Below are 12,868 nucleotides of genomic sequence, written 5' to 3'. Positions count from 1 at the left end.
TCTCCTAGTTCAGCCTAAGCTGCTCTGCTAAGCTACCATTATCTATCAGCCTAAGCTGCTAGACACCCTATACACTAATAAGGGATAACTGGGCCTGGTGCAAGGTGCAAGTACCCCTTGGTACTCACTACAAGCCAGTGCAGCCTCCTACACACACCCTCTGTGTGTTCTTTGTGAGGAAGTAGTGTGTGGTTATCCCAGGAGGCCTCTTTGTTTCATTTTCTCTGCTGCTGACTCGACACAGGCACCTTTCTCTTTCTCCATCTCTCGCTCTACCCCAGTCTTATGTCCCCATCAGTCTCTCTGGAGCTCACTCTGGTACATATATGCATCTGTCCTCTCAACCTGTCTCTGGGCACATACTTAAATGTCCAGTAGAGAACAGTGTGAACTCTCCCAGTTTCGCGAGGTGGCAGTCAGCCTCCAGAGGCGTGTTCCAGAGGCTGCCGGAATGGCTGAGCGGTGTAAGGTGCCACATGCAAGAGCAGTATCTTACCCAGTCCTGTAATCAAATCCCGCTGCTGACATAAAGCAGTGTTCATACCTACTTTAATCATAACACCAACAGGGATGAGACCTTAAACTCCTCTTTTTGAAAGGATGGGGGGGGAGGGACAGGACGGACCGGAGCGGACTCCGACCTCGCTGTAAGCACGGGCAGCTCAGGCTAGGAAAGGGCGCAGGAAAGGCTCGGCCTAGGACTGCTCCCAGCTGCGCCTCCCAGGGCGGGAAGTGCTGCGTTGTGTGGAGTCCTGTGGGAATCATGAGGCAAACTGCAGGATGTGTGTGTGTGTAGTTTTAAGCCTCAGCAAAATATGTGAAAAAGGTGAGAGTTAATGTTAAACCCGAAAATGGAGAAGCCTTTAAAAAGCATCACGCCCAACATGGGGCTCAAACCCACGACCCTGAGATTAAGAGTCTTATGTTCTACCAACTGAGGTAGCCAGCTGCTGTGCCTCTGTCATTTCACACACCCTCTGTGTGTTCTTTGTGAGGAAGTAGTGTGTGGTTATCCCAGGAGGCCCCTTTGTTTCATTTTCTCTGCTGCTGACTCGACACAGGCACCTTTCTCTTTCTCCATCTCTCGCTCTACCCCAGTCTTATGTCCCCATCAGTCTCTCTGGAGCTCACTCTGGTACATACATGCATCTGTCCTCTCAACCTGTCTCTGGGCACATACTTAAATGTCCAGTAGAGAACAGTGTGAACTCTCGCTGTTTCGCGAGGTGGCAGTCAGCCTCCAGAGGCGTGTTCTGGAGGCTGCCAGAATGGCCGAGCGGTGTAAGGTGCCACATAAAGAACAGTATCTTCCCCAGTCCTGTGATCAAATCCTGCTGCCGACATAAAGTAGTTTTCATACCTACTTTAATCATAACACCAGCGGGGATGAGACCTTAAACTCCTCTTTTTGAAAGGATGGGGGGGGGACAGGACTTACCGGAGCGGACTCCGAGCTCGCTGTAAGCACGGGCGGCTATGGCTAGGAAAGGGCGCAGGAAAGGCTCGGCCTAGGACCGCTCCCAGCGGCGCATCCCAGGGCGGGAAGTGCTGCGTTGTGTGGAGTCCTGTGGGAATCGTGAGGCAAACGGCAGGATATGTGTGTGTGTGTAGTTTTAAGCCTCAGCGAAATATCGCAAAAAGGTGAGAGTTAATGTTAAACCCGAAAATGGAGAAGCCTTTAAAAAGCATCACGCCCAATGGGGGGCTCAAACCCACGACCCTGAGCTTAAGTGTTTCATGCTCTACCAACTGAGCTAGCCCGGCTGCTGTGCCTATGTCATTTCACACACCCTCTGTGTGTTCTTTGTGAGGAAGTAGTGTGTGGTTATCCCAGGAGGCCCCTTTGGTAAATTTTCTCTGCTGCTGACTCGACACAGGCACCTTTCTCTTTCTCCATCTCTCGCTCTAAACCAGTCTTCTGTCCCCATCAGTCTCTCTGGAGCTCACTCTGGTACATACATGCATCTGTCCTCTCAACCTGTCTCTGGGCACATACTTAAATGTCCAGCAGAGAACAGTGTGAACTCTCCCTGTTTCGCGAGGTGGCAGTCAGCCTCCAGAGCCGTGTTACGTAGGCTGCCGGAATGGCCGAGCGGTGTAAGGCTCCACATTCAAGAGCAGTATCTTCCCCAGTACCATGATCAAATCCTGCTGCCGACATAAATTAGTTTTCATACCTACTTTAATTATAACACCAGCGGGGATTAGACCTTAAACTCCTCTTTTTGAAAGGATGGGGGGGACAGGACGGTCCGGAGCGGACACCGAGCTCGCTGTAAGCACGGGCGGCTCAGGCTAGGAAAGGGCGCAGGAAAGGCTCGGCCTAGGACCGCTCCCAGCGGCGCCTCCCAGGGCGGGAAGTGCTGCGTTGTGTGGAGTCCTGTGGGAATCGTGAGGCAAACTGCAGGATGTGTGTGTGTGTGTAGTTTTAAGCCTCAGCGAAATATATCTGAAAAAGGTGAGAGTTAATGTTAAACCCGAAAATGGATAAGCCTTTAAAAAGCATCAAGCCCAACGTGGGGCTCAAACCCACGACCCTGAGATTAAGAGTCTTATGCTCTACCGACTGAGCTAGCTGGCTGCTGTGCCTATGTCATTTCACACATCCTCTGTGTGTTCTTTGTGAGGAAGTAGTGTGTGGTTATCCCAGGAGGCCCCTTGGTTTCATTTTCTCTGCTGCTGACTCGATACAGGCACCTTTCTCTTTCTCCATCTCTCGCTCTACTCCAGTCTTATGTCCCCATCAGTCTCTCTGGAGCTCACTCTGGTAAATACATGCATCTGTCCTCTCAACCTGTCTCTGGGCACATACCTAAATGTACTGTAGAGAACAGTGTGAACTCTCCCTGTTTTGCGAGTTGGCAGTCAGCCTCCAGAGCAGTGTTCCGCAGGCTGCCGGAATGGCCGAGCGGTGTAAGCTGCCACATTCTAGAGCTGTATCGTCCCCAGTCCCGTGATCAAATCCCGCTGCTGACATAAAGTAGTTTTCATACCTACTTTAATCATAACACCAGCGGGGATGAGACCTTTAACTCCTCTTTTTGAAAGGATGGGGGGGGGACAGGACGGACCGGAGCAGACTCCGAGCTCGCTGTAAGCACGGGCGGCTCAGGCTAGGAAAGGGCGCAGGAAAGGCTGGGCCTAGGACCGCTCCCAGCAGCGCCTCCCAGGGCTGGAAGTGCTGCGTTGTGTGGAGTCCTGTGGGAATCGTGAGGCAAACGGCAGGATGTGTGTGTGTGTGTCGTTTTAAGCCTCAGCGAAATATCTGAAAAAGGTGAGAGTTAATGTTAAACCTGAAAATGGAGAAGCCTTTAAAAAGCATCACGCCCAACGTGGGGCTCGAACCCACGACCCTGAGATTAAGAGTCTCATGCTCTACCAACTGAGCTAGCCGGGCTGCTGTGCCTGTGGTATTTCACACAACCTCTGTGTGTTCTTTTGGAGGAAGTAGTGTGTGGTTATCCCAAGAGGCCCCTTTGTTTCATTTTCTCTGCTGCTGACTCGACACAGGCACCTTTCTCCATCTCTCGCTCTACCCCAGTCTTATGTCCCCATCAGTCTCTCTGGAGCTCACTCTGGTACATACATGCATCTGTCCTCTCAACCTGTCTCTGGGCACATACTTGAATGTCCAGTAGAGAACAGTGTGAACTCTCCCTGTTTCGCGAGGTGGCAGTCAGCCTCCAGAGCCGTGTTCGGGAGGCTGCCGGAATTTCCGAGCAGTGTAAGGCGCCACATTCAAGAGCAGTATCTTCCCCAGTCCCGTGATCAATTCCCGCTGCCGACATAAAGTAGTTTTCATACCCACTTTAATCATAACACCGGCGGGGTTAAGACCATAAACTTCTCTTTTTGAAAGGATGGGGGGGAGACAGGACGGACCGGAGCGGACTCCGAGCTCGCTGTAAGCACGGGCGGCTCAGGCTAGAAAAGGGCACAGGAAAGGCTCGGCCTAGGACCGCTCCAAGCGGCGCCTCCCAGGGTGGGAAGTGCTGCGTTGTGTGGAGTCCTGTGGGAATCGTGAAGTAAACTGCAGGATGTGTGTGTGTGTGTAGTTTTAAGCCTCAGCGAAATATCTGAAAAAGGTGGGAGTTAATGTTAAACCCTAAAATGGAGAAGCCTTTAAAAAGCATCACGCCCAACGTGGGGCTTGAACCCACGACCCTGAGATTAAGAGTCTCATGCGCTACCGACTGAGCTAGCCGGGCTGCTGTGTTTATGTCATTTCACACACCCTCTGTGTGTGCTTTGTGAGGAATTAGTGTGTGGTTATCCCAGGAGGCCCCTTTTTTTCATTTTCTTTGCTGCTGACTCGACACAGGCACCTTTCTCTTTCTCCATCTCTCGCTCTACCACAGTCTTATGTCCCCATCAGTCTCTCTGGAGCTCACTCTGGTACATACATGCATCTGTCCTCTCAACCTGTCTCTGGGCACATACTTAAATGTCCAGTAGAGAACAGTGTGAACTCTCCCTGTGTCGCGAGGTGGCAGTCAGCCTCCAGAGACGTGTTCCGCAGGCTGCCGTAATGGCCGAGCGGTGTAAGGTGCCACATTCAAGAGCAGTATCTTCCCCAGTCCCGTGGTCAAATCCCGCTGCTGACATAAAGTAGTTTTCATACCTACTTTATTCATAACACCAGTGGGGATGAGACCTTAAACTCCTCTTTTTGAAAGGATGGGGGGGGACAGGACGGACCGGAGCGGACTCCGAGCTCGCTGTAAGCACGGGCGGCTCAGGCTAGGAAAGGGCGCAGGACAGGCTCGGCCTAGGACCGCTCCCAGCGGCGCCTCCCAGGCGGGAAGTGCTTTGTTGTGTGGAGTCCTGGGGGAATCGTGAGGCAAACTGCAGGATGTGTGTTTGTGTATTTTTAAGCCTCAGCGAAATATCTGAAAAAGGTGAGATTTAATGTTAAACCCAAAAAGGGAGAAGCCTTTAAAAAGCATCATGCCCTACATGGGTCTCGAACCCTCAACCCTGAGATTAAGAATCTCATGCTCTACCGACTGAGCTAGCCGGGCTGCTGTGCCTATGTCATTTCACACACCCTCTGTGTGTTCTTTGTGAGGAAGTAGTGTGTGGTTATCCCAGGAGGCCCCTTTGTTTCATTTTCTCTGCTGCTGACTCGACCCAGGCACCTTTCTCTTTCTCCATCTCTCGCTCTACCCCAGACTTATGTCCCCTTCAGTCTCTCTGGAGCTCACTCTGGTACATACATGCATCTGTCCTCTCAACCTGTCTCTGGGCACATACTTAAATGTCCAGTAGAGAACAGTGAGAACTCTCACTGTTTCGCGAGGTGGCAGTCATCCTCCAGAGCTGTGTTCCGGAGGCTGCCTGAATGGCCGAGCGGTGTAAGGCGCCACATTCAAAAGCAGTATCTTCCCCAGTCCCGTGGTCAAATCCTGCTGCTGACATAAAGTAGTCTTCATACCTACTTTAATCATAACACCAGCGGGGATGAGACTTTAAACTCCTCTTTTTGAAAGGATGGGGTGGAAGGACGGACCGGAGCAGACTCCGAGCTCGCTGTAAGCACGGGCAGCTCAGGCTAGGAAAGGGCGCAGGAAAGGCTCGGCATAGGACCGATCACAGCGGCGCCTCCGAGGGCGGGAAGTGCTGCGTTGTGTGGAGTCCTGTGGGAATCGTGAGGCAAACTGCAGGATGTGTGTGTGTTTGTGTGTAGTTTTAAGCCTCAGCAAAATATCTGAAAAAGGTGAGAGTTAATGTTAAACCCGAAAATGGAGAAGCCTTTAAAAAGCATCACGCCCAACATGGGGCTCAAACCCACGCCCCTGAGATTAGGAATCTCATGCTCTACCGACAAAGCTAGTCAGGCTGCTGTGCCTATGTCATTTCACACACCCTCTGTGTGTTCTTTGTGAGGAAGTAGTGTGTGGTTATCCCAGGAGGCCCCTTTGTTTCATTTTCTCTGCTGCTGACTCGACACAGGCACCTTTCTCTTTCTCGATCTCTCGCTCTACCCCAGTCTTATGTCCCCTTCAGTCTCTCTGGAGCTCACTCTGGTACATACATGCATCTGTCCTCTCAACCTGTCTCTGGGCACATACTTAAATGTCCAGTAGAGAACAGTGGGAACTCTCCCTGTTTCGCGAGGTAGCAGTCAGCCTCCAGAACCATGTTTCGCAAGTTGCCGGAATGGCCGAGTGGTGTGAGGTGCCACATTCAAGAGCAGTATCTTCCCCAGTCCTGTGATCAAATACCGCTGCCAACATAAAGTAGTGTTCATACCTACTTTAATCATAACACCAGCGGGGATGAGACCTTAAAATCCTCTTTTTGAAAGGATGGGGGGGGACAGGACGGAGCGGAGCGGACTCCGAGCTCGCTGTAAGCACGGGCAGCTCAGGCTAGGAAAGGGCGCCGGAAAGGCTTGGCATAGGACCGCTCCCAGCGGCGCCTCCGAGGGCGGGAAGTGCTGCGTTGTGTGGAGTCCTGTGGGAATCGTGAGGCAAACTGCAGGATGTGTGTGTGTGTAGTTTTAAGCCTCAGAAAAATATCTGAAAAAGGTGAGAGTTAATGTTCAACCCGAAAATGGAGAAGCCTTTAAAAAGCATCACACCCAACGTGGGGCTCAAACCCACGACCCTGAGATTAAGAGTCTCATGCTCTACCGACTGAGCTAGCCGGGCTGACGTGCCTATATCATTTCACACACCCTCTGTGTGTTCTTTGTGAGGAAGTAGTGTGTAGTTATCCCAGGAGGCCCCTTTGTTTCATTTTCTTTGCTGCTGACTCGACACAGGCACCTTTCTCTTTCTCCATCTCTCGCTCTACCACAGTCTTATGTCCCCATCAGTCTCTCTGGAGCTCACTCTGGTACATACATGCATCTGTCCTCTCAACCTGTCTCTGGGCACATACTTAAATGTCCAGTAGAGAACAGTGTGAACTCTCCCTGTGTCGCGAGGTGGCAGTCAGCCTTCAGAGCCATGTTCCACAGGTCGCCGGAATGGCCGAGCGGTGTAAGGCACCACATTCAAGAGCAGTATCTTCCCCAGTCCTGTGATCAAATCCTGCTGCTGACATAAAGTAGTTTTCATACCTACTTTAATCATAACACCAGCGGGGATGAGACTTTAATCTCCTCTTTTTGAAAGGATGGGTGGGGACAGGACGGACCGGAGCGGACTCCGAGCTCGCTGTAAGCACGGGTGGCTCAGGCTAGGAAAGGGCGCAGGAAAGGCTCGCATAGGACCGCTCCCAGCGGCGCCTCCCAGGGCGGGAAGCGCTGAGTTGTGTGGAGTCCGGTGGGAATCGTGAGCCAAACTGCAGCATGTGTGTGTGTGTGTGTAGTTTTAAGCCTCAGCAAAATATCTGAAAAAGGTGAGAGTTTATGTTAAACCCGAAAATGGAGAAGCCTTTAAAAAGCATCACACCCACATGGGGCTCAAACCCACAACCCTGAAATTAAGAGTCTCATGCTCTACCGACTGAGCTAGGCGGGCTCCTGTGCCTATATCATTTCACACACCCTCTGTGTGTTCTTTGTGAGGAAGTAGTGTGTGGTTATCCCAGGAGGGCCCTTTGTTTCATTTTCTCTGCTGCTGACTCGACCCAGGCACCTTTCTATTTCTCCATCTCTCGCTCTATTCCAGTCTTATGTCCCCATCAGTCTCTCTGGAGCTCACTTTGGTACATACATGCATATGTCCTCTCAACCTGACTGTGGGCACATACTTAAATGTCCAGTAGAGAACAGTGTGAACTCTCCCTGTTTCGCGAGGTGGCAGTCAGTCTCCAGAGCGGTGTTTTGGAGGCTGCCGGAATGGCCGAGCGGTGTGAGGCGCCACATTCAAGAGCAGTATCTTCCCCAGTCCTGTGATCAAATCCTGCTGCTGACATAAAGTAGTTTTCATACCTACTTTAATCATAACACCAGCGGGGATGAGACTTTAATCTCCTCTTTTTGAAAGGATGGGTGGGGACAGGACGGACCGGAGCGGACTCCGAGCTCGCTGTAAGCACGGGTGGCTCAGGCTAGGAAAGGGCGCAGGAAAGGCTCGCATAGGACCGCTCCCAGCGGCGCCTCCCAGGGCGGGAAGTGCTGAGTTGTGTGGAGTCCTGTGGGAATCGTGAGGCAAACTGCAGGATGTGTGTGTGTGTGTGTAGTTTTAAGCCTCAGCAAAATAGCTGAAAAAGGTGAGAGTTTATGTTAAACCCGAAAATGGAGAAGCCTTTAAAAAGCATCACACCCAGCATGGGGCTCGAACCCACAACCCTGAGATTAAGAGTCTCATGCTCTACCGACTGAGCTAGGCGGGCTGCTGTACCTATATCATTTCACACACCCTCTGTGTGTTCTTTGTGAGGAAGTAGTGTGTGATTATCCCAGGAGGCCCCTTTGTTTCATTTTCTCTGCTGCTGACTCGACCCAGGCACCTTTCTATTTCTCCATCTCTCGCTCTATCCCAGTCTTATGTCCCCATCAGTCTCTCTGGAGCTCACTTTGGTACATACATGCATCTGTCCTCTCAACCTGACTCTGGGCACATACTTAAATGTCCAGTAGAGAACAGTGTGAACTCTCCCTGTTTCGCGAGGTGGCAGTCAGCCTCCAGAGCGGTGTTTCGGAGGCTGCCGGAATGGCCGAGCGGTGTGAGGCGCCACATTCAAGAACAGTATCTTCCCCAGTCCTGTGATCAAATACCGCTGCCAACATAAAGTCGTTTTCATACCTACTTTAATCATAACACCAGCGGGGATGAGACCTTAAAATCCTCTTTTTGAAAGGATGGGGGGGGACAGGACGGAGCGGAGCGGACTCCGAGCTCGCTGTAAGCACGGGCGGCTCTGGCTAGGAAAGGGCGCAGGAAAGGCTTGGCCTAGGACCGCTCCCGGCGGCGCCTCCCAGGGCGGGAAGTGCTGCGTTGTGTGGAGTCCTGTGGGAATCGTGAGGCAAACTGCAGGATCTGTGTGTGTGTGTAGTTTTAAGCCGCAGCAAAATATCTGAAAAAGGTGAGAGTTAATGTTAAACCCAAAAATGTAGAAGCCTTTAAAAAGCATCACGCCCAACGTGGGGTTCGAACCCACGACCCTGAGATTAAGAGTCTCATGCTCTACCGACTGAGTTAGCCAGCCTGCTGTGCTTATGTCATTTTACAAACCCTCTGTGTGTTCTTTGTGAGAAAGTAGTGTGTGGTTATCCCAGGAGGCCCCTTTGTTTCATTGTCTTTGCTGCTGACTCGACACAGGCACCTTTCTCTTTCTCCGTCTCTCGCTCTACCCCAGTCTTATGTCCACATCAGTCTTTCGGGAGCTCACTCAGGTACATACATGCATCAACCTGTCTCTGGGCACATGCTTAAATGTCCAGTAGAGAACAGTGTGAACTCTCCCTGTTTCGCGAGGTGGCAGTCAGCCTCCAGAGCCGTGCTCCGGAGGCTGCCGGAATGGCCGAGCGGTGTAAGGCGCCACATTCAAGAGCAATATCTTCCCCAGTCCTGTGGTCAAATCCCGCTGCTGACATAAAGTAGTTTTCATACCTACTTTAATCATAACACCAGCGGGGATGAGACTTTAAACTCCTCTTTTTGAAAGGATGGGGGGGGGGGCAGGACGGACCGGAGCGGACTCCGAGCTCGCTGTAAGAACGGGCAGCTCAGGCTACGAAAGGGCGCAGGAAAGGCTCGGCCTAGGACCGCTCCCAGCGGCGCCACCCAGGGCGGGAAGTGCTGCGTTGTGTGGAGTCCTGTGGGAATCGTGAAGCAAACTGCAGGATGTGTGTGTGTGTAGTTTTAAGCCTCAGCGAAATATCTGAAAAAGGTGAGAGTTTATGTTAAACCTGAAAATGGAGAAGCCTTTGAAAAGCATCACACCCAACGTGGGGCTCGAACCCACGACACTGAGATTAAGAGTCTCATGCTCTACCGACTGAGCTAGGCGGGCTGCTGTACCTATATCATTTCACACACCCTCTGTGTGTTCTTTGTGAGGAAGTAGTGTGTAGTGTGTGGTTATCCCAGGAGGCCCCTTTGTTTCATTTTCTCTGCTGCTGACTCGACCCAGGCACCTTTCTCTTTCTCCATCTCTCGCTCTACTCCAGTCTTATGTCCCCATCAGTCTCTCTGGAGCTCACTGTGGTACATACATGCATCTGTCCTCTCAACCTGTCTCTTGGCATATACTTAAATGTCCAGTAGAGAACAGTGTGAACTCTCCCTGTGTCGCAAGGTGGCAGTCAGCCTCCAGAGCCGTGTTCCGGAGGCTGCCGGAATGGCTGAGCGGTGTAAGGCGCCACATTCAAGGGCAGTATCTTCCCCAGTCCTGTGGTCAAATCCCACTGCTGACATTAAGTAGTTTTCATACCTACTTTAATCATAACACCAGGGGGGATGAGACCTTAAACTCCTCTTTTTGAAAGGATGGGGGGGGGACAGGACGGACCGGAGCGGACTCCGAGCTCGCTGTAAGCACGGGCGGCCCAGGCTAGGAAAGGGCGCAGGAAAGGCTCGGCCTAGGAACACTCCCAGCGGCGCCTCCCAGGGCGGGAAGTGCTGCGTTGTGTGGAGTCCTGTGGGAATCGTGAGGCAAACTGCAGGATGTGTGTGTGTGTGTAGTTTTAAGTCTCAGCGAAATATCTGAAAAAGGTGAGAGTTAATGTTAAACCCGAAAATGGAGAAGCCTTTAAAAAGCATCACACCCAACGTGGGGCTCGAACCCACGACCCTGAGATTAAAAGTCTCATGCTCTACCGACTGAGCTAGCCGGGCTGACGTGCCTATGTTATTTCACACACCCTCTGTGTGTTCTTTGTGAGGAAGTAGTGTGTGGTTATCCCAGGAGGCCCCTTTGTTTCATTGTCTTTGCTGCTGACTCGACACAGGCACCTTTCTCTTTCTCCGTCTCTCGCTCTACCCCAGTCTTATGTCCCCATCAGTCTCTCTGGAGCTCACTCTGGTACATACATGCATCTGTCCTCTCAACCTGTCTCTGGGCACATACTTAAATGTCCAGTAGAGAAAAGTGTGAACTCTCCCTGTGTCGCGAGGTGGCAGTCAGCCTCCAGAGCTGTGTTCCGCAGGCTGCCGGAATGGCCGAGCGGTGTAAGGCACCACATTCAAAAGCAGTATCTTCCCCAGTCCCGTGGTCAAATCCCGATGCTGACATAAAGTAGTTTTCATTCCTACTTTAATCATAACACCAGCGGGGATGAGACTTTAAACTCCTCTTTTTGAAAGGATGGGGGGGGGGACAGGACGGACCGGAGCGGACTCCGAGCTCGCTGTAAGCACGGGCGGCTCAGGCTAGGAAAGGGCGCAGGAAAGGCTCGGCCTAGGACCGCTCCCAGCGGCGCCACCCAGGGCGGGAAGTGCTGCGTTGTGTGGAGTCCTGTGGGAATCGTGAAGCAAACTGCAGGATGTGTGTGTGTGTAGTTTTAAGCCTCAGCAACATATCTGAAAAAGGTGAGAGTTAATGTTCAACCCGAAAATGGAGAAGCCTTTAAAAAGCATCACGCCCAACGTGGGGCTCGATCCAACAACCCTGAGATTAAGAGTCTCATGCTCTACCCACTGAGCTAGCCGGGCTGCTGTGCCTATCTCATTTCACACACCCTCTGTGTGTTGTTTGTAAGGAAGTAGTGTGTGGTTATCCCAGGAGGCCCCTTTGTTTAATTTTCTCTGCTGCTGACTCGACACAGGCACCTTTCTCTTTCTACATCTCCCGCTCTACCCCAGTCTTATGTCCCCATCAGTCTCTCTGGAGCTCACTCTGGTACATACATGCATCTGTCCTCTCAACCTGTCTCTGGGCACATACTTAAATGTCCAGTAGAGAACAGTGTGAACTCTCCCTGTTTCGAGATGTGGCAGTCAGCCTCCAGGGCCACATTCAAGAGCAGTATCTTCCCCAGTCCTGTGATCAAATACCGCTGCCAACATAAAGTAGTTTTCATACCTACTTTAATCATAACACCAGTGGGGATGAGACCTTAAAATCCTCTTTTTGAAAGGATGGGGGGGACAGGACGGAGCGCAGTGGACTCCGAGCTCGCTGTAAGCACGGGCGGCTCAGGCTAGGAAAGGGCGCAGGAAAGGCTTGGCCTAGGACCGCTCCCAGCGGCGCCTTCCAGGGCGGGAAGTGCTGCGTTGTGTGGAGTCCTGTGGGAATCGTGAGGCAAACTGCAGGATGTGTGTGTGTGTGTAGTTTAAAGCCTCAGCAAAATATCTGAAAAAGGTGAGAGTTAATGTTAAACCTGAAAATGGAGAAGCCTTTAAAAAGCATCACGCCCAACGTGGGGCTCGAACCCACAACCCTGAGATTAAGAGTCTCATGCTCTACCGACTGAGCTAGTCAGGCTGCTGTGCCTATGGCATATCACACAGCCTCTGTGTGTTCTTTGTGAGGAAGTAGTGTGTGGTTATCCCAGGAGGCTCCTTTGTTTCATTTTCTCTGCTGCTGACTCGACACAGGCACCTTTCTCTTTCTCAATCTCTCGCTCTACCACAGTCTTATGTCCCCATCAGTCTCTCTGGAGCTCACTCTGGTACGTACATGCATCTGTCCTCTCAACCTGTGTAGGAGGCTGGACTGGCTTGTAGTGAGTACCAAGGGGTACTTGCACCTTGCACCAGGCCCAGTTATCCCTTATTAGTGTATAGGGTGTCTAGCAGCTTAGGCTGATAGATAATGGTAGCTTAGCAGAGCAGCTTAGGCTGAACTAGGAGACGTGTGAAGCTACTACAGTACCACTTAGTGTCATATGCACAATATCATAAGGAAACACAATACACAGTTATACTAAAAATAAAGGTACTTTATTTTTATGACAATATGCCAAAGTATCTTAGAGTGTACCCTCAGTGAGAGGACAGGAAATATACACAAGATATATATACACAATAGC

At 51.5% G+C, this 12,868-nt stretch overlaps 4 non-coding genes across 4 annotated transcripts; all 4 read right to left on the bottom strand.

The window, feature by feature from the left end:
* Positions 1–3,324: 3,324 nt before the first annotated feature.
* TRNAK-CUU (transfer RNA lysine (anticodon CUU)) lies at positions 3,325–3,397 on the bottom strand. Its single transcript has one exon. It is a non-coding gene; the product is annotated as a tRNA-Lys (tRNA).
* A 2,369-nt stretch (positions 3,398–5,766) lies between these two features.
* TRNAR-CCU (transfer RNA arginine (anticodon CCU)) lies at positions 5,767–5,839 on the bottom strand. Its single transcript has one exon. It is a non-coding gene; the product is annotated as a tRNA-Arg (tRNA).
* A 4,821-nt stretch (positions 5,840–10,660) lies between these two features.
* On the bottom strand, positions 10,661–10,733 carry TRNAK-UUU (transfer RNA lysine (anticodon UUU)). Its single transcript has one exon. It is a non-coding gene; the product is annotated as a tRNA-Lys (tRNA).
* Positions 10,734–12,248: 1,515 nt separating this feature from the next.
* On the bottom strand, positions 12,249–12,321 carry TRNAK-CUU (transfer RNA lysine (anticodon CUU)). Its single transcript has one exon. It is a non-coding gene; the product is annotated as a tRNA-Lys (tRNA).
* Between the last annotated feature and the right edge of the window lie 547 nt (positions 12,322–12,868).

This window comes from Pleurodeles waltl, chromosome 6, assembly GCF_031143425.1.
Source record: "Pleurodeles waltl isolate 20211129_DDA chromosome 6, aPleWal1.hap1.20221129, whole genome shotgun sequence".
In the NCBI taxonomy this organism is placed as follows: Eukaryota; Metazoa; Chordata; class Amphibia; order Caudata; family Salamandridae; genus Pleurodeles; species Pleurodeles waltl.
Note: the sequence above shows the minus strand (reverse complement) of the source record. Positions and strands in the feature narration are given on the sequence as shown.